General features: G+C 48.5%; 1 pseudogene; it reads left to right on the top strand.

Annotated features, from left to right (window-relative positions):
• Positions 1 to 14,769: 14,769 nt before the first annotated feature.
• Positions 14,770 to 23,948, top strand: LOC132344549 (uncharacterized; annotated as a pseudogene).
• Positions 23,949 to 25,385: the final 1,437 nt, after the last annotated feature.

The following is a 25,385-nucleotide window of genomic DNA, read 5'->3' as shown; positions in this document are numbered from 1 at the left end:
GGGATAAAGACATGGCACAAAGTTGGCAGTGCATTAATGAACTACTGGTACATGACAAATTACCCAAACTAACAGCTTAAAACAATATTATCTCATACTGCTGCTGAAAGGAATCCAGGAGTAATTCAGTTGAGTGTTCTGGTTCAGGGTTTCATGAGATTGTCGTCATCTGAAGCCTTGACACGGGCTGGTGGATTTCCTTCCAAGATGGCTTACTCACATAGCTGTTGAAACCAGTTTCTTTGCTGGCTGTTGGGAGGAAGCCTCAGTTCTTTCCCATGGGCCCCTCTACTGGGTTACATGAGTGTTGTCAAGATACTACTAAGCTGGCTTCTAGAGTGATCCAAGAGGATGAGCAAGGAGGCTGCAGTGTCTTTTATGACCTAGTCTCAGACACTTCATTTTCATTTCTACAATATTCTAACATTAGAAGTGAGCCACTAAGTCCAGCCCACATGTGAAGGGGAGTATAAACATCCACCCTTGAAAGAAAGGACTTGTGGACATCCTTTAAAACCACATGGTACACACATGGCCACAAAATTGTTTACATACTTGTATGTCCAAAATGCATTTTCCTGCCAATGCTTTCAAATAATTTATCCATTATAGCATTAACTTGTAGTTCAGGGCCTTGTCATCTAAGTCAGTTTCAGATATGGATCAGGGTCTACTTGTGCAATATCTCAAGTGTTCAGTCGTTCAGTTGTTTTCTAATCTTTGCGACCTGATGGACTGCAGCACGCCAGGCTTCCCTGTCCACCATTAACTCCAGGAGCTTGCTCAAACTCAAGTCCATTGAGTTGGTGATGCCATCCAACCATCTCATCCTCTGCCGTCCCCTTCTCCTGCCTTCAATATTTCCCCCATTAGGCTCTTTTCCAATGGGTCAGTTCTTCACATCAGGTAGCCAAAGTATTGGAACTGCAGCTTCAGCATCAGTCCTTCCAATGAATATGCAGGACTGATTTACTTTAGGATTGCCTGGTTTCATCTCCTTGTAGTCCACTAGACTCTCAAGTCTTCTCCAACACATCAGATCAAATTATACAAGTGTAGTTCCTCTAGACCTGATGATCTGTAAACAAAAGAGATGAATTATTCTGCTCACTTTCACAGCCAACATACAGTGCTGGGTCAGGCATAGATAACCTTTATAGACACTCCTGTTCCAGAAAGGGGAGGGGAGTGGGAGTCAATAGTAGCAGTTCTGAAATCCCACGGGTTCTTTTTGGCAGTCCTTTGATTAGCATTTAAGGCCTGGAAACTTCCTAGGCTTCAGTTTCTGAATTTTTAATTCTGCCCTCTGACATGATTCCATTGCAGGAAAGGTGGGTAGTATATGGTTACAGTGAAACAGTCTCCCTAGCCTGCTTCCTGCTTGTCAAAGGTAGAAGTCCAGAGCTCTCTTATTTTGTACTATTGCTGGTCCTTTCAGTCCAAGCTGAACTTAAATATGTTATCTTAAAATCTTGGTATGTCTCCTGATAATCTTACTGGTTTTCATGGTAAAGCACTCCACCCGAAAGCCACAATCACACATGTTTTCATAAAAAGTCCTTCTCTGTCTTGGTTTTCTGCTGAGATAGCTGAGGGATAACACCCTGAAACTTGGTAGAAATCTTATTGTTTGACTGAAATGATCTCTGAGTGACACCCCTAAACTCTTTGGAGGGCATTGGCCTGCCTAAATAATGCCATGAAGCATCCCCTTCCAGCTTTCTGAGGCTTAACAAAGAATTTTACAGTCACACTCATCTTTAGACAACCTTTATTTAAAAAAAATAATAAGAAGAATGACCTATACATGATGTAAATGTTATATTTAGACCATCTTATATCAATGCCTTGTATATGACCTTGCTTCAGAGCCATTAATTTTCGCATCTTCTGACATCTTAAAAGACTGGAAAATTTCCAAATCAGCAAGTTCTGTCTTATTTTTAAATAGTCTTTCTCATATTTATTTATTTATTCATTTAATTTCCCTTCATATTTTACTATAGGCAGCAAGAAGAAACCAGGAAGCACTTTTGGCTGTTTGGCTGGAATTCTCCTTGGCTAGATATCTCAATAAATAAGATACAGTTTCTCCTTCCAGGTCATTAGGTACATTTTCTACTTTTCATAAACTGCAGGTGTAGTGGCCTTTCCTCTGCCCACTCTCCAGGCTCTTTCCCCTGCCTCTCTTTTCTGCCAGGCATCCAGGGTGCACCACTGTGATTCCACTTAGAACTTGTTTGCTCAGTGAGATAACGGGGATTGATTCCCTGGCTTCAGTCCTTCTGCTGGCCAGAGTCTATGTACCTTCCCCTAAGACCTTCATGTTTTCGCTATCCAACTTCCATCACCTGGCTAGATCAATTCCGACAGCTCATACTCACAAATGTACTGGCAGGGAACTCTATGTGCACACATGTGTGTGTACACAGTAACATCCCTGAGAGGAAACTTGCACATATGCAGAAATACAAGCTTTCTTCTCCAGGAACATGAATTTTGGTAAGCACCCAACTTTCTTTGTCCTCGTTGTTTTCTTTCACTTGCTCATTAATCATGTCACTTTGCACTTCTAACTGTGTGCTGCTACTGCTGGTAAGTCACTTCAGTCATGTCCAACTCTGTGTGACCCCATAGATGGCAGCCCACCAGGCTCCCCAGTTCCTGGGATTCTCCAGGCAAGAACACTAGAGTGGGTTGCCATTTCCTTCTCCAATGCATGAAAATGAAAATTGAAAGAGAAGTTGCTCAGTCATGTCCGACTCTTCTCGACCCCAAGGACTTCAGCCTAACAGGCTCCTGCGTCCATGGGAATTCCCAGCCAAGAGTACTGGAGTAGGGTGCCATTGCCTTCTCCATCTAACTCTGTGACTTATCCTCAAAGGTTTCAAAATCTTGACATTTGCTTATGACAGGGATCGACCTGCAGCGCTCGCCATGAACAGCTGTATGACATGAGTGTGTGTTCTGCATTCTCCCATCACCTTGAACAGCTTCACAGTACCAGTCTCTACGTTGGCCTGATCCATTGCCTGTGCATTCCTTCAGGGGACCAGAAAACAAGGACCTCTGGGCTCAGCTGACTTGGAGAATCGCTTTCTCGGTGTGCACCTACCTAGGTCATTCCTTGTCAATGTTGTGGCCCTCTTGCTAGCTTACCACCCGCTATGGCCCACAACATTGTGAGTGAGGCTCTCTGTTCTTCCTATCAGTGTAACTTTCTATGTGCACCTATATACCTGTGCCACCAAGTGCTATGTCCATATAGCAGAAAAAGGCCAAAGAGACGCCTGAGCCTCCAAGAGCCCCAAGAGACTGTGATAGGCCTGGGTCTGAGCCAATGTTGTGAAGATGCTCATGGATACAGGGTCTCTTCCAATACAAAGAATGGAACCTGAGGCCATAAAGGTAAGGTGGTCTCGCTACACGTCTTCCCTTCTGTTTAACACTTCCCATGCACACGGAGTCCCCGAACAGATGATGCCCTGGAAAACCTTCCCTTTCTGGGACCACAGCTAATGCCTCCCTTGGGAAGAAAGAAGCTTTCTATCTCAAATGCACCAAGAGGGCTTGAAACACCCAAGCCACAGTGATTTGCTAAATGCCAAAACTCTCAGTTGCTCTCAGGCCCAGGTAGGACTCCCTACAGGCATGCATCTCTGATTGCCTACACAGCCCACGTGCCAAGGAAGCCAGTCCCCAGTTAGGCCCGGGGGCATCCAAGATGGTCACCTGGAAGGCAGCTTCCTTCTGAGTGTCACCGGGTGCAGATCCCCTACGACAAAATCAGAGCTTTTGCTCCAGCAAGACTTCCAGAATCCTCTCTCAGATGCAGACACACACTATTGCCTCTCAGGCCCCCAGAGTCAGAGGCAAGACCCCAGAGGAAAGAAGGAGTTCACGTCAGGACTTATAGTACACACCATGGTGTATCTTTGGTAGGACAGCTATTGCCTAGACCCTGGACCCTGGAGGGCAGCAGGCCTCTAACTGCCCCCAGGGGCTTCCCTGTATCCCACTCTCCTGAGGTCCCTTGGGACATGCAATTAGCTCACCTTCCTTGCTCCCTCCCCGTTTCCTCCCTCACAGGCTCATCCGGGCAGAGGGTCAGACACTTACACCCCCTTTTGCTTTCCTTGCCTTTCTGCACTGCCAGGGAGGCAGGCTAGAAGTGCCTGTAGGCATGCCACACACACACCCTGTCTCTCCTAGGATGCCTGTGGTTTTGCAGGTACAGCTTACTTTAGCATGTCTCGCGTTTTGTGTCGCAGTTTGTGCCACTCTCAGGGAGGGAGTGTGCTGGCTGATGGGCTGCTCCTGGGCAGCACTGGCCCAGGACCTTCCCAGTTCTCCTTCTCACATGTGTGGAACAAGTCTCCAGTGCAGCAGGCAATCTATGCCCTTCTTCTTCAGGTATCTGCTCAACTCGGCAGGACCTTAGCCTCCTCGCCATCCTGGGTCTTGCCATAACCACGTCCACCATTTCAATAGGCCGGCCATGGCCCCCTAGACTGAAGGCCCCACAGGCAGGGGTTTCAAAGCCCCACCCCACCTGATTGGCCCTTTGTGAATCCTCAGACCATGCACCCCCTCTTCCTAGTCCAAACACACCCAACAACATAGTAGTAATGGTGAGTGTGTTTTGTAATTGGCCTAATTGCAGATATCTGGAGCCACGGTCTGGAGTTATCACTAGCCATCCTTTTCTTGTTCCCACCCTGGACAGGGTCACTGCAGAGATCCAGTGACAAACCACCTTCAGACTGGGGACGCTCCTGCCTCCTCTTATGGTTGTTCAGCACCTTGTCTCCTGTAGCCTTCATCTCTGCATCTGCTCTGGGCCACACATACACACACACACACACACACACACACACATACACACACATATAAACACAGCCGACACAAGCACATGCATGTGTACACACACATGCTCAGCATGGGACACAAACACAAACAAGGTACACAGGTGTTTCAGAAGGTTAACACAACTGAGTCCTGCAATGTCGAAGATGGTGACAGTAGGCACCATGTCCTGCCCTTGGAGCTCCCTGTCCACCTTCCCCGAACTCTTCTGTATTTTCCCAAGGCAGCTTGAAGCTGCTTCCAGCGCAGCATGTGTGGTGGTGGTGAGATGCCGAGTGGTGAATGTGGAAATTCACAGAAGATCCCAAAGTCAGCACACAGGTGCACTGGGACCCTGGAGTAACAGGAGTAACAGTAACAGGAGCCAGGGGATGGCAGGACCCATGGAAGAATGATTCTGAAAAAAAAAAAAAAAAAACCCTTAATTCACCCTCCCTCTAATAGTATCACCTGGACTTTGGCACTGCAACCACAGCTGATTTGAGGTACACTTGCTTCACTCATGGACACACCGAATCCCCAAATCCACAGTCTCAGGGGGTCACTTGCACATGCACGACTCAAATTCAGGCTCCAAAGCCAGCTTGCATGAGTCTGAGCATCCCCATTTGGGAAAGGACAGTGTCCTAGATACTACACGACTGTCCCTTCAGGGCCCACCTCCACACTTCCTCTCCACATATGTTTCTGTCACTTACGCTCATGGAAGAACCTTCCTCCCCAGGGTACTACTTCAGGGGATCATCCCACACATCTTTGCTGATGATCTGCTGGCAAAATGAGTAAGGTGAGCCAGCAACCAAGAATTCCATAATCAATCGTTAACTGTGCAGGTCTCAAACCACCACACCTCAGCAATCCTGTTCGATTCTAAGCAGTTTTGGCCTGACAACCAGCTCAGAAAATTAAGGCTCCTGGTGTCCAGCCTGTGGCTGGGTGCTCCCCATTCGAAGCACCAGAATCAGTCGACAGGAGTGGAATGATGTGCCCTATACCCTGCAGAAGACAGGGGAGATGGGTGCGGATCTCACACCCTTGCATACCCACACTCTTCACCCTGGGAGCCATGTTTTACCAACGATGTCAAGGTAACTATACTTAGTGATCACTGTGCTCAAGAAGTAGGGTTGGTCCTGAATGGAGAAGATCACCTTGCAGGGGGAACATGGATGGCTCTGCAACTGCACCTGCCAGGGTAGGGAGGAGGGAAAAGTTTTCTGCACCTCCTCCTCCTCCTGAGCAGCGGACTCCAAGGGCAGCAGAAAGGATAAAGCTATGGCCCACAAGCAAGGGATGCCCTGGATGATGGCACTCCTCCGAGCCAAGTCAGGCTTCCTCCTCTGATGGTTCTTGCGCATGAACTGAAAGTAGGCCCTGCAGTTTTTCTCATGCTCAGACCTCAGTTCCACCTTCATGGCGGCCAGTTCCTGCAGTGCATCTTGCCCCAGAAGCTCAGTTGATCTCCTGGGCCTTTCCTGGCCCTGCTCCTCCATCATCTTCTCTTCAGCTCCTGGGAGGACCCCTATTGCTGCTCTTCATCTGCCACAACCTCCACCTCCTCCATGATGTCTTCTGCAGGCAGCTGGAACCCCCGCCCGATCCCTGCCGCATCTCCGTCCACCAGGGGCTCACTGTCGTCCACTGCCTCCAACCTGAAGAGGGTGGTCTCTTTGCCTGGCATTACAACTAGTGGCTCCAAGGTCCCAGCCGCGCAAAGCATCAGGATGGCAGGCCACAGGCCCCAGCAACCCGAACACCAGGGCTTACAACTAAGATGGTCTGGGGTCCCAGGACACTCCTGCATTCTTCTGACCGCCTCCCACACTCCTCTTGGCCCTGGTCGCAAGCCCAGGCTGGGGCAGATACGAAGGGATGGGTCATAATAGCACAACAAGTGGTGCACAAATGTGGCTCAGGCTGCAGTAATCCTGTGGGACCCACTAGCTCTTTGGGGGCAGGGAGTGAGGGGGATGGTAGGGAGATGGGAGCTCGTGTGTGTGGGGTGGCCTTAGGCTGAAGAATGGGTTGGAAGACAGCACAGGACATGGTGGACAGGCTCTGGGGATATCAGCCAAATAGGCGGGGCCCTAGGTGGTGAGCCACTCTCGAGCTGCTGGCCAAAAATTAGTGCAAAGCCTGAGAGCGTGGTGGGTGGCACCCTTACGGACACATCCCTAGACCAGATGGCATCTTCGACGGTTCCTGGTCTGCAGCCCACCCACGAGGCATATTCTGCTCCAGGGAGGTAGTGGGTTTTGCATCTGCTGCTAGCCCAGGCACAGTCATTGACCAGGCTCTGGAAATTCCAACCACAGGTTCCTGCTTCACAGTCCAAACACCAAACTCCTGTGTCCCTCGGGCCCGTCAATAACTGGGAACTCTCCCTGAGTATCAAAGGATAAGCAGGGGCACCACGTGCCTGGATACTTTAATCCATGGGATAGAGAACCTGTTCCTGTCTGGATGCTAGGGAAGTAGGGAAAAACCCCACTGTTTGCTACAGTTGATCTCCACTGTTCAGGGACACCAGAGCCTTAGGGTACAGAGCTTAATCTGTGTCTCTTTATCTCTGCTTCTGGCATAGCACTATTTTGGGCAATCCTTCTATGTGTGTACCAAGGGCTGGTGTCTGTGTGTCTGCATCTCTCCACGTGGCGCTGTTGCTGTCTGGCACACTCTGGATACCAGTGCTCATATGAGAAGCTTATCCATGGCGTGAAGGCAAGCCCTTCTCCTCCTTAGTGAGTTGCACCAATGGGAGATCCGATTTTTTTAGTCCACGCGTTCAGATAGTTCTTTCTCAAACTTGAAAGCTAACAGTGGGTGGTCACTGCTGAACTGCAGAAGGGGCCTGGCGACCCTCCTTCCATTGCTGGACAGATATGAATGCTGCACAGGCCTGAAGTGGCTTGGCCACACTTTGCACAGATGGAGAAATGAGGCATGCCCTCCTGGCATAAGGGAACTCCCTGAACATTACTCGAATACCTGCCAGGGAGACAGTAAGGACAGCTCCCCTATGACTTCCACGACCCACCGGTGCCAGAGACATGCACGTCTGCCCATGTACGCTATTGAGGCCCTTTCAACGTGTGCCAGGGTCCAGCCCCAGCACCATCCAGGGATACCCTCAGGAAAAACGGTGCCAGCAAGAGAAAAGTAAAGGAGAGAAAAAGAGGCTGATATTCCCTGGTTTACGCAGAAAGCCAATGAAGCCCCTGACACGGGACTTGCTCTGTTCACAGAGGCCACAGGCGCCCTCTGAATGGAGCGAAGATGCAAAGTGCCTTATCGATTGGGTTTTAGAAGCCCTGGCAAAAAAAGTGAACTCAGAGAGCCTCTGGGCTCAAGTGAATCTGCCTGAGAAAAAGAGAGAAATAGAAAGAAACAATGTCACCGGGAGACCCAGCTTAGGTGAAACGGGTCTGCAGCTTTATTTTGAAAAGGGGCTTTTATACCCTGAGTTACACATTTCCAGGAGTGAAAGATACAAAGTCATGCAGAATCAGCTCAACACTCCATCAGTTTTACCTTTATCGAAACCAGGACATTTTCTGCATAACTTTCCCCCAAAGAGGGTCTTATGTTATGTACATTATCTTCTGGCCCTGTGACCTGTTAACATTTTGTGACTCTTTCTTGATAAAGGTTGGTCAACCTGAAAACCTGCTTTCCCTTTATCTTTCCAGTCTGCAGTCCCCCTCAGGAAACAGAGTTACATTCTCATGGAGCAAAGGTGCAGTGGATTACAACAAAGAAAGTACTTATTAACTCAAGAGGCTTATGTTGCTAATACCAAGTCTACTGCTTGTTTTTCTTGCATACCAACTATACTAGCTAATGCACTTACAGGTGCACATTGGGTAAAGGACAAGGAAACTCGATAGCAAACATTGCCTCAACAATGCAGTGTTATTCTAATAAAGCTTTTCTTTTTTATCACTCGATGGTTATGCTTGGGGTGTTGTGAACAATCATGTGCATTAGTTACAAGAGTGTGGATAAAACTGCCAAGCAAGCTAAAATAGTAACAGAGGGGTTAGATTTAAAATGTTCCTTTCAATCCCAGGAGACTTATTAACTAGAGCCCTAAGTTGGTTTTCTTCAGAGAAAGGTGGTTGGAGAGAACCCCCTGTTAATGTCAAAAGAATTGGTGAAAGGCATAATATAGTAAACAGTAGAGAGACAGATTTTGGTTTTGGAGCAGATGCTCGAGCAGGTCCAGGGAATCCCTTGACTTCTGATCCGCCTTTGCCTGTCAGATCTTCTCCTGGATCCTGGCATCTTTCCTTTTTTTATTTTTTTAAAACAGCCAGATGTAATTCAGTCACGAGCTTCTGAGTGCTCTGTCCAAGAGTTCTGACAATACAAGGAAGAATAATTATGAGAAGCAGAATTAGAGTGGCCACGGCAGCATAGCTAAAAATAGTAGACAGAATGTTTTTTTCCTGAAATAAGGTTCAAAAATATAAGAAAAAAGGTCATTTGCTGCTCCTGAGGTGGAAAAATCCAATGGGAATGTTCCATGGTCTTTATCTGAGTGTGAAGTTTGCCTAAATCTAAACTAATGCTGGAGCTATTCCATACCCCCGAAATATGATTTCTAATTTTCTCCCAGTTATAATCTGTCTCGTTTACTTTCATGGGTGTTACACAAATCCACCAGTAGTTGGCATGACAGGACAGTGACAGGTTTACTTTTAATGCCTGTAATTCAGTCCCAATATGCTTTACTGCTTCCTCCAGGGCATCTACCTCCATTTCTAGTTTCCTATCTATAACTTCCTGCCAAAGCTAAAGAGCCATTTTTAGACATGAACGTGAACGAGAACGTGAACGTGAAGTCACACAGTCGTGTCCGACTCTTTGCGACCCCATGGACTGTAGCCTACCGGGCTCCTCTGTCCATGGGATTTTCCAGGCAATTTTAGACATAGTATTAACATATTGAGCAGTATGCACTTTTTGAGTCAATGATATTGCCGCCACAGTGACAGAGGTAATTGCAGTTATTAAAGCTGATATTCTCAAGAAAGGCAAGCTCACAAACAGTCATGATCACATCAAATCTTGTAATTGTTGCAGCAAAGCAAGACCACAGTTATCATACCAATAAGTGAGTGCAGTCACAGGCACCATAAGATAGGGTGGACTTCGCAACACTGCAAAGGAACAAACGTTATATTGAGGGTTCACACAAGATGAGAGAGTACATTGTTCACAAGATACTATGTTAGGTCCACCTGAATAATTTATTTGTATATTAAGTCCTTTGGAGTCATTAGTGAAGAGAAAAACATAGGGAGAGGGTAGGCAAGCTAAAATAAAATAAGTAGACTCATTTTTTGGTCGGGATAGGGTTACGTCAATTTGCCAGAGAGCATTAGGCTTAAGGCCTCGGAGATTTACTCCTAACAGTGGAGATGGATTAAATATTGGGAAATTTGGACATAACTTTACCATTTGTCTAGCTGTTTCTTTTAGGGATATGAAATTCATACCTTAAACCAGTTGCATTTTGATGGTGACTTTTGTGAGAAGTTTTGGCTTTGTCCATCTTTTTCTGTAAGTTTAAAGCAATTACTTTAGTCAATGCATCTGCCAAAGCATTTCCTTCATGTAAAGGGCCAGACAAGCCAGAATGGGCTCTAATATGTCCCACAAAGTATTTCTTATCTCTGTGTTTAATCTCTTTCTGTAAACCAGATAACAAGGAGAATATAGTAGTTTTATTTTGGGGGGATATTAGCGGTCTCTATATGAGGAATCAACCCTACAGTATATCGGGAGTCAGTCAAAAAATTGAAGGTGTGGTCTCTTAAATGTTGAAGAGCCCAAATAACTGTTCATAACTCAGCTCTCTGGGCAGATGTCACTTCAGTTACCTGAACATGGGATATTTTATCAATAATTGTGACTGCTTTAACATTAGAGGAATCATCTGTGAAAACTAAAATTGTCCCTTCTAAAGGTGGAAGTCCAGCAATGCAAGAGACGTCTGCTCCAGTATCTAACAGCCCTATTTCATTTCCTTGAATTAAAAGGTCTTTTGAAGGCCGAGAAGCTGTAATTTCCTGAACCCAAAAAGCTAGATTACTAGATCCAAATACTCTGTGGCCCCTAGCTTGAGAAGTCAAGTTTTTTTTTTTTTTTTCCTTTCTGATAATAACTTAAAAGCAAAAGCTGTGCTATTCTTTGACCTTTATTAATTTGCACAGTTTTGGCAAGTGGCAAGATCAAAACTTAAATTTCCCCAATATAATCAGAATCTACTACAACAGGCACCAGTGAAATTCCTCGAAAAGAAAGCGAGCTACGCCCAAACACTAATCCTATAATACCCTCAGGTAGGGGGACAGCCACTCCCATTGGAATTGGAGTAACAGGCATGTCCGGAGTTAATATTGTTGTTAAATCCCCTTACCATTCCACTTCTCTCCTAGCCTGCGTGAGGCCCCCCTGAGGGTTTTCTCCAAGGAGCATGCTCTGCATATTGTGTATGTGTCTGCTTTAAAAGTTCTGTTGTGCAAAAAACTTTTTATCTTCTTCAGCCTTAGGCAACACCTTCGGAGGCTTTGGGAGGCACAAATGGAAGTGGCGGCAGTCACCTTAAATCAGAAAGTGGTGGATAAGTTTTTAAAGGTTTGTGCAGAGGGGGAGGGGGCTCACCAGGGCGCCTGACCATAGGATCCTGTAAGCCCCCTCCTTCCTCGGGAGGTAGAGCACAGTCTGTCTCCTTTTTGTTCTTCAACGGCAGAAAATATGATCTGCACAAAAGTGGAGACCCACCACCGACCACTATAGCCTCGCCCATAGGCTGTCTAACAGCTTCATGACAAGGGTTCAGGACATTTCTAATCATATTTCACAGAGCAAAGCATCTACAGGAACATTTTCTGGCCCATGAAAAGTATAAAACAATGTAGAAATTTAGACAGTTTTCCTGTGCTTTTTTTAATGTCTCTATGGGCTAACATGTGAAGTAGTACTTCAATAAACATTTGTCTATTCTTAGATGCAGAGAAACCTATTTTTCTAGAGAATATTCTTATTCATTCTGTACCCTCTTCACCCTGCTGGCAGTTAGGCAGGTACAATCCTAACCGCCCCACATTACGGTCTCAAATTATTTACCCTTCAGATTTATGAGCAGGATCTAAAGCATCCTTAATCATATTCCAAAGAGAAAGGGTGTCAGTGGTTACTTTTTCTGGGTAATGCAAAAGTGTAATAAGATTTTACCTGTTTCCCTACATTTTCCCAAGTATCTAGGTTACCAGTGCCCTCTTCTGGAAACCAAACACATTGCTCTTGTACAAACGTAAAAAATGATTGAATACTAACCTTAACTTTAATTCCTCTTTTATTTAACAATTGCAAGATTACTCCTATAAAGAGCTGTCGTTCTTTTGATTCGTTGTTCCCCGTGTCAGTGATTTCTGTCTTCAAGGAAAGATTCAACACTACCCACTCTTCCTCACACTACCTATCGTATGCAAGGGGGTTTGCAGCACCCTAAGTGGGACCCTGGCCGTTCCAAAAACTGGACAATGGGGAGACTTACCTTCAGGTTCCTGTTCTGGGTGCCATTTGCCAGGGTCCAGCCCCAGCAGGATTTAGGGATACTCTCAGGATGAACGGCATTGGCAAGAGGGAAAGTAAAGGAGAGCAAAAGAGGCTGATATTCCTTAGTTTACACAGAAAGCCAATAAAGCCCCTAACACAGCACTCGCTCTGTTCATGGAGGCCACAGGCGCACTCCCGATGGAGCGAAGACGCAGAGCACTTTCTAGATTGGGTCTTAGAAGCCCGGGCAAAAAAGTTAACACAGAGAGCCGTTGTGCTCTAGGGAATCTGGCTGATAGAGAGAAAGAGAGAGAGAGAGAGAGAGAGAGAGAGAGAGAGAGAATGACACGGGGAGACCCAGCTTAGGTGAAACGGGTCTGCAGCTTTATTTTCAAAAGGGGCTTTTATACCCTGAGTTACACATTTCCAGAAGTGAAAGATACAAAGTCATGCAGAATAAGCTCAACATTCCATCAGTTTTACCTTTATCGAAACCAGGACATTTTTTGCAAAGCTTTTCACAAACAAGGGTCTTATGTTATGTACACTATCTTCTGGCTCTGTGGCCTGTTAACATTTTGCAACTCTTTCTTGATAAATGTTGGTCAACCTCAAAACCTGCTTTCCCTTTATCTTTCCAGTCTGCAGTCCCCCTCAGGAAACAGAGTTACATTCTTTCCCCGTCAGGAAACAGAGTTACATTCTTATGGAGCAAAGGTGCAGTGGGTTACAAGAAAGAACAAACTTATTAACTCAAGAGTCTTATGTTGCTAATACCAAGGCTACCGCTTGTTTTTCTTGCATTCCAATATACTAGCTAATGCACTCCCAGGTGCAAATTGGGTAAAGGACAAGGAAACTCAGAAGGAAACATTGGCTCAACAATGCAGTATTATTCTAATAATGCTGTTTTATCACTCAAAGGTTATACTTGGGTTTTGTTGTGAACAATCATGTGCGTTAAATACAAGAGTATGAATAGACCTGCCAAGCAAGCTAAAATAGTAACAGAGGGGTTAGAATTAAAATGCTCCTTTCAAGCCCAGGAGACTTATTAACTAGAGCCTTAAGTTGAATTTCTTCAGAGAATGATTGTCAGGGAGAGCACCCTGTTAATGTCAGAAGAACTGATGAAAGGCATACTATAGTAAACAGTAGACAGACAGATTTTGGTTTGGGGGCAGATGCTTGAGCAGGTCCAGGGAATCCCTCGAGTCCTGATCCGCCTTTGCCTGTCAGATATTCTCTGCATGACTTTTGTCATGCATGGGGTCTCCCGTGGTGGCTCCCAGCAAATGCGATTCTGTTCTCCATGTGAGAACACACCCAAGCCTGCCTTGTCGCCCAAGGCTGTGGGGAGGGAAGCAATAAGAGGATCAAGCTAAGCCATCCATCCTATAGTCCTGATACCCAATATATGTGTTCTGCAAAGAGTACAATTAGTAATATTTCAAACTGGAAGACTCTGCAGGTAGCAGGTCCTTATGCTACAGTTCTGGTCCATCACTGAAAACACAGGAAAAAGGCAAACCTTGCCCATGCTCTTGGCAAGGTCAGGGAAAGTATGCCTGGCACTTCAGAAGGACAGAAAGACCCTTGTAGCCGGGTGGTCAAGGGGTTGTGTGGTCACCCACTTTGGTTTCTGTGTCTGGGGTTGCTGCCTGTTCTGTGTCTTGGAACCTCTGAACTCTCACTGGTCGCCCACAGGCACTTTCCTCCTGCCTCTCCTTTCTGACGGGCATCCTTGGTGCACCATTCTGACTCCACTTAGAACTTGCTATCTCGGTGAGATAACAGGAACTGTTATCAGTGCTTCTGCTGGCTGGAGTCTAGGTGGAGTCTTTCCCTATGACGTTCATGCTTTGCTATTCAACTCCCATTACCTGGTTAGGTCACTTCCGACAGCTCATACTCATAAGCGTACTGGCAGGTGGTTCTTTGTGTGCATGTGCATGTACACAGTAACATCCCTGAGAGGAAACTTGCACATATGCAGAAGTACACGCTTTCTTCTCCAGGAACATGAACTTTGGTAAGCACCCAACTTTCTTTGTCCTGGTTATTTTCTTTCACTTGCTCATCTCAGGTTGCACTTCTGACTCTGTAACTTAGCACCAACTGTGTTAGAACCACCCAGACATCACTGATTGACTAAATGCCAAGACTCCCTTTCAGTTGCTCTCATTAGGCCCAGGTAGGTCTTCATACAATCTGGTATATCTGCTTTCCTAACAGCCAAAGTGCCAAAGAAGCCTGTCCCTGGTTGGGCCCAAAGACATCCAAGACAGTCACCTGGAAGGCAGGGTCCCACTGAGTGTCACCTGGTGCAAATCCCCTATGACAAAATCAGAGAATCTGCTCCAGAGAGAGAGAGCCACAATCTTCTCTCAGATGCAGATGCACACCTTTACCCCTCTAGACCCCAGGGCCAGGGGCATGACCCCAGAGGAAAGAAGGAATTCACGTCAGGACTTTCAGCACACACCATGAGGTATCTTTGGCAGGACCGCTATTGCCTAGACCCTGGACCCTGAAAACCAGCAGGCTTCAAATTACCCCCAGGGGCTTCCCCATCTCCCCTCCCCCGAGTTCCCTTGGGACATGCAATAAGCCCACCACCCTTGCTTCCTCCCTGTTCCCTCCCTCACAGGCACAACCCAGAGGAGGGCCACACACGTACACTAGGCCCTGCACTTTCTTTGCCTACCTGCACTGCCAGGGAGGCTGGAAGTGCCTGGAGGCATGCCACGCTCACATCCTGTCTCTCCTAGGAGGCCTGTCATTTTGCACAGACAGCCTGCCTTACCTTATCTTCCATTTTGTGTCACATTGTGTCAGTGTGTGCCACTCTCATGGACATAGCATGCTGGCTTTTGGGCTGATCCTGGGCAGTACAGCCCAGGACCTTTCCAGTTCTCCTTACGTGTGTGGAACAAGTCTCCAGTGCAGCAGACAATCTGTGGCTCTTTCTCCTTCAGGTCTCCGCCCTTTTCTGCAGGGCCTTAGCCTCCTCACCATCCCAGTCCTGCCATAGCCACATCCACCATTTCCAAAGGCCGGCCCATGTGACCACAGGCTGAGGGCTCCAAAGCCAGTGGTCTCAAAGCCCTACCCCACCTGATTTGTCCTGGGTGAATCCTCAGGCCATGCATCCCCTCTTCCCGGTCCAAACACACACAACAACACAGTAGAAATGGTGAGCTTGTCTTATATTTGGTCTAATTGCAGATTTCTGGAGCCACGGTCTGGAGTTATCACTGGCCATCCTTTCCCCGTTCCCATCCTGTACAGGGTACTGCAGAGATACGGCGACCAACCACCCTTAGACTGGGGACGCCTCGTGCCTCCTCTTTTGGTTGCTTGGCACCTCCTCTCCTGTCTCCTTCATCTCTGTGTCTGCCCTGGGCCAGACACACACACACACACACACACACACATAAACACAGCCGACACAAGCACACACATGTATACACACATATGCTCGGCACAGGAACACAAATGCAAACAGGAAACTCATGTGTTTCAGAAGCCCGTGTTCCCTGATTGTGTTTGTGTCTCCGTGCCGAGCATGTGTGTGTATACACGCATGTGCCTATGTCGGCTGTGTTTGTGAGTGTGTGTGTTTGTGTGTGTAGCCCAGGGAAGACACAGAGATGAAAGTGACAGGAGAGGAGGAGCCTAGTTACCATAAGTGGAGGCATGAGGTGTCCCCAGTCTAAGGGTGGGTGGTCTCTGCAATGTCAGAGATGTAGTCGGTATGCACCATGCCCTGCCCTTGTGGCTCCCTGTTCACCTCCTCCACGAGCTCTTCCCTGTTTACCTCCTCCACGAGCTCTTCCCTGTTCACCTCCTCCACGAGCTCTTCCATATTTTCCCAAGGTAGCCTGAAGCTACTTCCAGCGCAGCATGTGTGATGCTTGTGAGCCACCAAGTGGTGCATGTGGAAATTCACAGAAGATCCCAAAGTCAGCACACAGGTGCACTGGGATCCCAGAGAGGATGCCCTTTCAATGATAGACCTTCCCAAGTTAAGGGGCGGGAATGAAGGCCCCAGGCAATGTCAAACTCAGTGAGCAACAGGAGGCCGGGTGATGGCAGGACCCACAGCAGGATTATTCTGAAAAAGATACTTAATTCACCCTGCCTCTAGTAGTACCACCTAGGAGTCTCATGCTGCAACCACAGCTGATTTGAGGGAGACTTGTTTCACTCACGGACACATTGAATGCCCAGACCCAAGTCTCAGCAGGCCACCTGCTACATGCATAGCTCAAATCCATGCTCCTCAGCCAGCTTGCATGAGCCTGATCATCCCCATTTGCGAAAGGACAGTGTCACGGCTCCAACACAGTTGTCCCTTCACAGCCCACCTCCAGACCCTTTACCACATGTGTTTCTGTCAGTTACCACTCATGGAAGAATCTTCCCTCCTGGGGTAGCACTTCAGGGGATCGTCCCACTCGTCTTAGCTGATGATCTGGTGGCAACACGAGGAATGTCACCTCTGGGCTGACCAGGACCCGAACCTTCCCATGAGCAGCCAAGAACTCCAACATCAATCATCAACTGTATGCAGGACCAAAACAACTCCACCTGAGCAATCCTGTTGATTCTGGGCAGTTGTGGCCTGACAACCAGTTGAGAAAGTTTAGGCTCCTGGTGACCAGCCTGTGGCTGGCTCCTCCCTGTTCAAAGTCCCAGAACCAATGGACTGGTGTGGAACAATGTGCCCTTTACCCTGCAGAAAGATAGGGGAGAAGGGTGCGAATCCCGCAGGTGAATCATCCACACCCTTTCATACTGACAGTCATCACCCAAGGAGCCACGTTTTACCAGTGATGTCAAGATAATACTCTTTAATGATCACTGTTGTTCAAGAAGTAAGGGTGGTCCCAAAAAGGAAATATCAGCTTGCTGTGGGACCAGAGATGGCTCGCACCTGTACCTGCTAGGATAGGGAGAAGGGAAAAGGTGCAAGCTTCTAGGGGCCTCAGCTTGCCTTCCATTAACAGCTTCCATGAAGCCTCTCCAAACTCTCCCAGTGTAGGAACATGGAAAACATGATCCTCCCACTCTCCACCAAGTCCCATACCCACCTGTCCTCAGTCTCCCTCATTGACCTTCAAGTCGATCATGTAGCTGAGAAAGTCTTTATCTTGGTCGCTGATGATGACAGAAACTTGAGGGTGGTTCATAATCTGCTTTAGGTCAAGGAGCCATTTAGGCCACATACTAGGCCAAGAAGATCCAGGAACAACAGTCCTAGTCTGGGGTGGAAGAAGGACACTGGAACAGGCATCGTCAAGGATGCTGGGCACTTCTGCTTGCCCAGCCACTACTGATGTCCTCAGGCCCTGCCATACCATCAGACACGCTCGTGGCTCTGGGTTCCTTTTGGTGTACTGCATCTGAGGTGGTCTGCATTCCCCAAGCAGAGACTGTTTCTGATTGTTACTCTTCTCTAGACCTGTGTATGCTGGGTAGTGGTATGTCACTGCTTACATGGTTAGACATGCAGTCGTTGTAACACATCGTGTCTGAAAGCAAAGGTGTTGGTGTGTGTTTGCGTATGTGTATGTGTGTCTGTGTGTGTGTATGTGTGACTCCCATGTCTCAGTTATTTTCAGGATCATCCACATTTACAACAATAACTGTCTGCTGAGACTGCTCTGGTGTACTGTCTCTGGTCATTCCTGACTTAGAGGCCTCGGAGCTGTTCCTCCTCAGATGCAGGCCTGAAGTAGACACACAATGTCATGGCTTCGACACTCACAGGTGTGGCCCTGCCAGGACTCTATTCAGCTGTGCCTTTGAAGCCTGCGAATTGCCCAGTACCACACTTCCTTCAGGGTCCACCAGCACTCGCCCCCACCCCTCCTCCTGCTCCTGCCTCTGCACCTCCTTCTCCTCCTCCTAAGTAGACCCCAAGGAGCAGCAGAAAGGATACCACTTTGTCCCAGAAGCCAGGGATGCCCTGGATGGTGGCGCTCCTCTGAGCCAAGTCCTCCTCTGATGGCTCTTCACATGAAACAAACATAGGCCCTGCGGTTTTTCTCATGCTAAGACGTCAGTTCCACTTGCAGGGCGGCCAGCGCCTGTAGCACATATAGCACCAGAAGCTCATTCAGGCCTTTCCTGGCCCTGCTTCTCCAACATCTTCTCCTCCAGCTCCTGGGAGGATCCCTGTTGCTGCTCCTCATCAGCTGAAACCTCTACCTCCTCCATGATGTCTTCCACAGGCAGCTGGAACACCCGCCTGATTCCCACCACATCTCCATCCACCAGGGCCCTGCCATCCTCTGCCATCTCCACCCTGAAGAGGGTGGCATCTTCGCCTGGTGTGACAACTGGTGGCTGCTAGGTCCCAGCTGTGCATAGCATCACAAGGGCAGGCTGCGGGGCCCCATCCCCCTGAACACCTGGGCTCACAACTAAGAAGGTCCAGGGTCCCAGGACGCTCCCGTCTTCCTATGACCACCTCTCACGCTCCTCTTGGCCCTGGCCATGACCCCTGGCTGTCAGAAGCGAAAGGACAGACATAATAGCACCAAAGCAAGTGGTGTGCAATGGAGGCCCAGTCTGCAGTAAACCTGTGGGGCCCGCTTGCTTTTTCGGGGTGGGGAGTGAGAGGCATGGTTGGGAGGCAGGGGCTGGTGTGTCTGGGGTCGCCTGAGGCTGAAGAAAGGGGTAGTGGACATCCCAGGACAGGCTGAACGGGCCCTGGGACATCACCCAAACAGGCAGGGCCCTAGGTTGTGAGCCACGCACAGGCTGCTGGCCCAAATCTAGACCAATGGCCAAAAGGGTAGTGGACGGCACCCTTATGGACATGCCCCTAGACTGGAGGGCATCTTTCCTGGTTCCTGGGCTCCAGCTCCACCACGTGGCCAGATTCTGCTCCAAGGAGCTAGCAGGTTTTGCATCTGCCGCTTCCCCGGGGGCTGTCATTGACCTGGATCTGGAAATTCCAACCACGGGTTCCTGCTCCGCAATCCGAAAAACACACTCCTGGGTCCCACAAGACCTTTAATAACCTTTAATAACTGGGCGTTCGCTCTGAGTATCCAAAAGATCCAGTGGCTGGATACTTTTCTCCATGGGACAGAGTACCTGTTGCTGTCCGGATGCTACGGGAGTAGGAGTACCATTTGCGTGTGTACACATTAACATCCCTGAGAGGAAACAGTTGATCTGCATTGTTCGGGGACACCAGAACCTTAGGGTACAGAGCTCGCTCTGTGTCTCTTTATCTCTGCTTCTGGCATAGCACTGTTTTGGGCTATCCTTCTGTGTGTGTACCAGGGCTGGTGTCTATGTAGTTCCATCTCTTTAAGTGATGCTGTTACCCTTTGCCACTGTCTGGACACCAGCACTCATACGAGAAGCTTATCCTTGGCATGAAGGCAAGCCCTTCTCCTCCTGAGTGAGTTTCACTAACGGGAGATCAGACTCTTTTTTAATTTAAATTTATTTATTTTAAGTAGAGGCTAATTACTTTACAATATTATATTGGTTTTGCCATACATCAACATGAGTCCACCACGGGTGTACAAAATCAGACATTTTTAGTCCACACTTTCAGACAGTACTTTCTCAAACTTGAAAGCCAACAGTGGGCGGTCACTGCTGAACCTCAGAAGGGGCCGGTTTATCCTCCCTCCCTCACTGGACAGATGTGAACACTGCACAGGTCTGCAGCGTCTTGGCCACACTTTGCACAGAGGGAGAAATGGGGGCATGCTCTGCTGGCATGAGGAAACTCCCTGAACCTTGTTCAAACGCCTACCAGTGAGATGCTAAGGACAACTCCCTGTTAAGTTCCAGGACTTCCTGGTGCCCGAGACATGCACGTCTGCCCATTTACCCTACCAAGGTCGTTTCAAAATGGTTCTGTTCTCCATGTAAGAACACGTACCAGCCTGCCCAATAGGCCAATCCTGTGGGGCCAGGAGCAGCAAGAGGATCAAGCTAATCCATCCATCCTATAGTCCTTACTCCCGATATATACCTTCTTCAAAGAGTACAAAGAGTGATTTTTCAAACTGGAAGACTATGCAGGTAGCAGGTGCTTATGCTGCAGTGCTGGTCCATTTCTGAAACCTCAAAAAAAGGCACGGGGTGCTCATGCTCATGGCAAGGACAGGGAAAGAAAGCCCAGTGTTCTAGAAGGATAGAACGCCCTGGTAGCTACATGTCCAAGGGGCTGTGGGGTCACCCACTATGACCTCTGTGTATTGGAATTGCAGCCTGTTCTGTGTCTCGGATCCTCTGCACTCTCATTGGTCACCCCCAGGCACTTTCTTCCTGCCTCTCCTTTCTGCCAGGCATCCTGGGTGCACCACTGTGATTCCACTTAGAAGTTGCTCACTCAGTGAGATAACAGGGATTGACAACCCGGCTCCAGTGCTTCTGATGGCCAGAGCATGTACCTTTCCCTATGGCTTTTATGTTTTCCCTATTCAACTTCTATCACCTGGTTAGGTCAGTTTCTACACCTCATACTCACAAGCATACTGTCAGGCGCTTTTCATGCATATATGCACACACATGCGTGTGCACACATTAACATCCCTGAGAGGAAACTTGCACATATACAGACATACAAACTTTCTTCTCCAGGAACATCAATTTTGGTAAGCACCTGACTTTCTTTGTCCTGATTATTTTCTTTCACTTTCTCATCGATCCTGTCAGGTTACACTTCTAACCCTTTGACTTAGCCTCAAAGGTTACAAAATTTTGGCATTTGCTCCTGACAAGGACCGATCTGCAGAGCTTCAGGCAGGGTTGGAAATGCTCGCCCTGGACAGCTGAATGAGTTCTGCCTGCATTCTACATTCTCCCATTACCTTGGACAGCTTCACAGTACCAGTCACACTGGCCTGATCCATTGCCTGTGCATTCTTTCAGGGGACCAGAAAACAAGGACGTCTGGGCTCAGCTGACTTGGAGAACTGCTTTCTCAGTGTGCCCCTTCTAAGTCATTCCTGGTCAAAACTGTGTCCCTATTGCTAGCCTACCACATCAACATTCTGAGTGAGGTCCCCTGTTCTTTCTACCTGTGTAGTTTTCTGTGTGCACCTGTCTACCTGTGCCTCCAAGCACTATCTCCCTTTAGCAGGAAAAGACCTGTGCCTCCAAGCACTATCTCCCTTTAGCAGGAAAAGGCCAAAGAGATGCCTGAGCCTCCAAGGTCCCCCAGAGTCTGTGAGAGACCTGGGTGTGATCCAATGTTGTGAAGAAGGTGCCCATAGATAGAGGGTCTCTTCTGAAACAAGGCATGAAGCCCGAGACCATAATGGTAAGGTGGCATTCCTACAGGTGGTCCCTTCTGTTTATTCCTACCCAGACCCATGGAGTCCCCAAACAGATGATGATCTGGGAATCCTGCCCTTTCTGGGCCCACAGCTCATGCCTCCCTTGGACAGAAAGCAGCTCTTCTATCTCAAAAACACCAAGAGGGCTTGATTCCACCCAGGCCTCATTGATTTGCTAAATCAAATACTCTCTTTCATTGGGTTCATTAAGCCCAGGTAGGACTCCCTGGAGTCAGGCATCCCTGCTTACCTACACAGCCCACGTGCCAAGTTAGCCAGTCCTTGGTTGGCCACAGGGGCATCCAAGACGGTCACCTGGAATGCAGCTTCCTTCTGAGTGTCAGCTGGTGCAGATCCCCTACGACAAAATCAGAGATTATGCTCCAGAGAAACTGCCAAAATCCTCCCCCAGGTGCAAACACACACCTTTGCCCTCAGGTCCCCAAAGCCAGGGGAAAGACCCAGAGGAAAGAAGGAATTTATATCAGGACTTTCAGCACAAGCCATGGGGTATCTTTGGCAGGAGCGTTATTGCCTTTCCCCTGGACCCTGAAAACCAGCAGGCCCTACACTGCACCCAGGGGCTTCCCTGTCTCCCACTCTCATGAGGTCCTTCGGACACGCAATAAGCCCACCATCCTTGCTTCCTCCCTGTTCCCTCCCTTATAGGCACACCTCGGCAGAAGAGCACACACGTAAAACACCTGCACTTTCTACGCCTTTCTGCACTGCCAGGGAGACTGGAAGTGCCTGGAGGCATGCCACACTCACATGTTGTCTCTCCTAGGATGCCTGTGGTTTTGCACGACAGCCTACCTTAGCATGTCTCGCATTTTGTGTCACATCGTTCCAGTGTGTGAAACCCTCATGGAGAGAGGGTGCTGGCTGATGGGCTGATCCTGGGAAGCACTGGCCCAGGACCTTCCCAGGTCTCCTTCTCACATGTGTAGAGCAAGTCTCCAGTACACAAGTCAATCTGTGCCTCTTTCTCCTTCGGGTCTCTGTCCTTCTCAGCAAGACCTTAGCCTCCTCACCCATCCCAGGTCCTCTGTATCCACATCCACCATTTCCACCTGCCAGCCCATGTCCCCACAGGCTGTGGGCTCCACAGGCGGTGGTTTTAAAGCCCCACTCCACCTGATTTGCCCTGGGTGAATCCACAGACCATGCACTCACTCTTCCTGGTCCAAACACATACAAGAACACGGTAGAAATGGTGAGTGTGTTTTTGTATTTCATCTCATGGCAGATTTCTGAAGCCAAGGTCCTGAGTTATCAGTGGCCATCCTTTCCTCATTCCCATCCTGGACAGGGTCACTGCAGAGATAGGGCGACCAACCACCCTCAAACTGGGGGTGCCTTGTGTCTCGTCTTCTGATTGCTTGGCATTTCCTCTCCTGTAGCCTTTTTCTCTGATATTTCCCTGGGCCACACACACACACACACACACACACACACACACACGCAAACACAGGTGACACAAGCACACACGTGTATACACACACAGGCTCGATACAGGGACACAAACACAAACAGGGAACACAGGTGTTTCAGGAGCTGAAGACGCCCATGTGTCCAGCAGTATCAGAGATGGCATCAGTAGGCACCACGTCCTGCACTTGGAGCTCTCTGTCCACCTCCTCCCTGAGCACTTCCGTATTTTCCGAAGGCAGCCTGAAGCCTCTTCCAATGCAGCAAGTGTGGTAATGGTGAGACGCTGATCGGTGGATGTGCAAAATCAGAAGATCCCAAAGTCAGCACACAGGTGCACTGGGACCCTGGAGAGGACGTCCTTTCAATGATAGGCCTTCCCAAGGTAAGGTGCCTGAGTGTAGGGCCCAGGCAATCATAAACTCTGTGAGCAAAAGGAGGCCAGGGGATGGCAGGACCCACAAAAGGATGATTCTGACAAAGATACTTAATTCACGCTGCCTTTAGTAGTATCATCCAGGACTCTCGCACTGCAACCACAGCTAAATTGAGGGAGACTTGCTGCACTCAAGTACACACTGAGTCCCTAAGCCCCGGTCTCAGCAGATCATCTGCTACATGCATGACCCAAAATCTGGCTCCAGAGACAGCTTGCATGCGACTGAGCATCCTCATTTGAGAAAAGACAGTGTCCCGGCCACTACACGGCTGTCCCTACAGGGCCCACCTCCAGACCCCTTCATCACATGTGTTTCTGTGGTCCGCTAATGGCAGGACCTTCCTTCCTATGGTACTACTTCACAGGATCATCCCCCACATCTTTCCCAATGATCTGCTGGCAGCACAAGAAAGATTAGCCCAGGACTGACCAGGCCCCCAACCCTCCTGTGAGCATCCAAGAACTCCAACATCAATTGCCAACTGTATGCAGCCCCAAAGCAACCCCACCTCAGCAATCCTGTTCGATTCTGTGGCCTGACAACCAGTTGAGAAAGTTAAGGCACATGATGTCCAGCCTGCAGCCTGTGCTCCTCATTCAAAGTCCCAGAGCCAGTGGACTGGAGTGGAATAACTTGCCTTATAACATGCAGAAAGACAGGGGACACAGGGGCGGATTCCACAGGTGGATCATCCACCTCCTTACACACCTACACTCACCACCCTGGAGCCACGTTTTACCAGTGATGTCAAGGTAATACTCCTTAATGATCACCATGTTCCAGAAGTAGGAGTTGTCCCAAAAGGAAAAGATCAGCTTGCAGCGGGACGTTGGATGTCTCTGCACCTGCACCTGCCAGGATAGGGAAAAGGGTAAAGGTACAAGCTTCTAGGTGCCTCAGATTGCCTCCGAGTCAGGCATTAACAGCTTCCATGATGCCTCTCCAAAGTCTCACAGCACAGGAACATGGCTAACATGATCCTCCCACTCCCCACCAGGTCCCATACCCAGCCATCCTCAACCTCCCTCACTGACATTCAAGTTGATCTTGTAGCTAAGAAAGTCTTTAGCTTGGTTGCTGATCATGATGGAAAGTTGAGAGTGGTTCATAATCTGCTTTAGGTCAAGGAGCCATTCAGCCCACATGCTGGGCCAGAAGATCCAATAGCAACAGCCCTAGTCTTGGGTGGAAGAAGCACACTGGAACAGGAGTTTCCAAGGACTGGGTTCTTCAACTCCCAGCACTATGTGCTCAGGCCCTGCCATATCATCAGACACGCTCATGGCTCCATGTCCCTGTGGTGTTCTGCATCTGAGGTATTCTGCATTCCCCAACCAGGGGCTGTTTCTCACAGCTACTGTACTCCTCCTGACTTGTGTGTGCTGGGTAGTGTCATGTCACTGCTTACCTGGTCAGGATTTGCAGTCCCCGTTGCACACTGTGTCTTCCAAAAAGGGGGTGGTATGCATGGGTATGTATGTGTGTATGTGTGTGTGTCTTCAGCAAGAAAGTCCTGGGTCTTTGACCTGCTCCCTGTCTTCACAGCGGATGGCAAGCATGTATCTGAATTTGTCTGGCACTCAGAGCAGATGAGAACAGCAGCCTCTTCCAGTTCCACCTTGCATGTGGACCACCTGGTGCCTTTGCACTGCAATAATGAGTGCAACTACAGGGGCTCTGATTGACGGTCATGGGTCTTAGGACACCCCCACTCTCACCTATTTCCCAGGATTATCCACATTTATAACAATAACTGTCTCTGATG

This window comes from Bos taurus, chromosome Y (assembly GCF_002263795.3).
Source record: "Bos taurus isolate L1 Dominette 01449 registration number 42190680 breed Hereford chromosome Y, ARS-UCD2.0, whole genome shotgun sequence".
Lineage (NCBI taxonomy): Eukaryota > Metazoa > Chordata > Mammalia > Artiodactyla > Bovidae > Bos > Bos taurus.
Note: the sequence above shows the minus strand (reverse complement) of the source record. Positions and strands in the feature narration are given on the sequence as shown.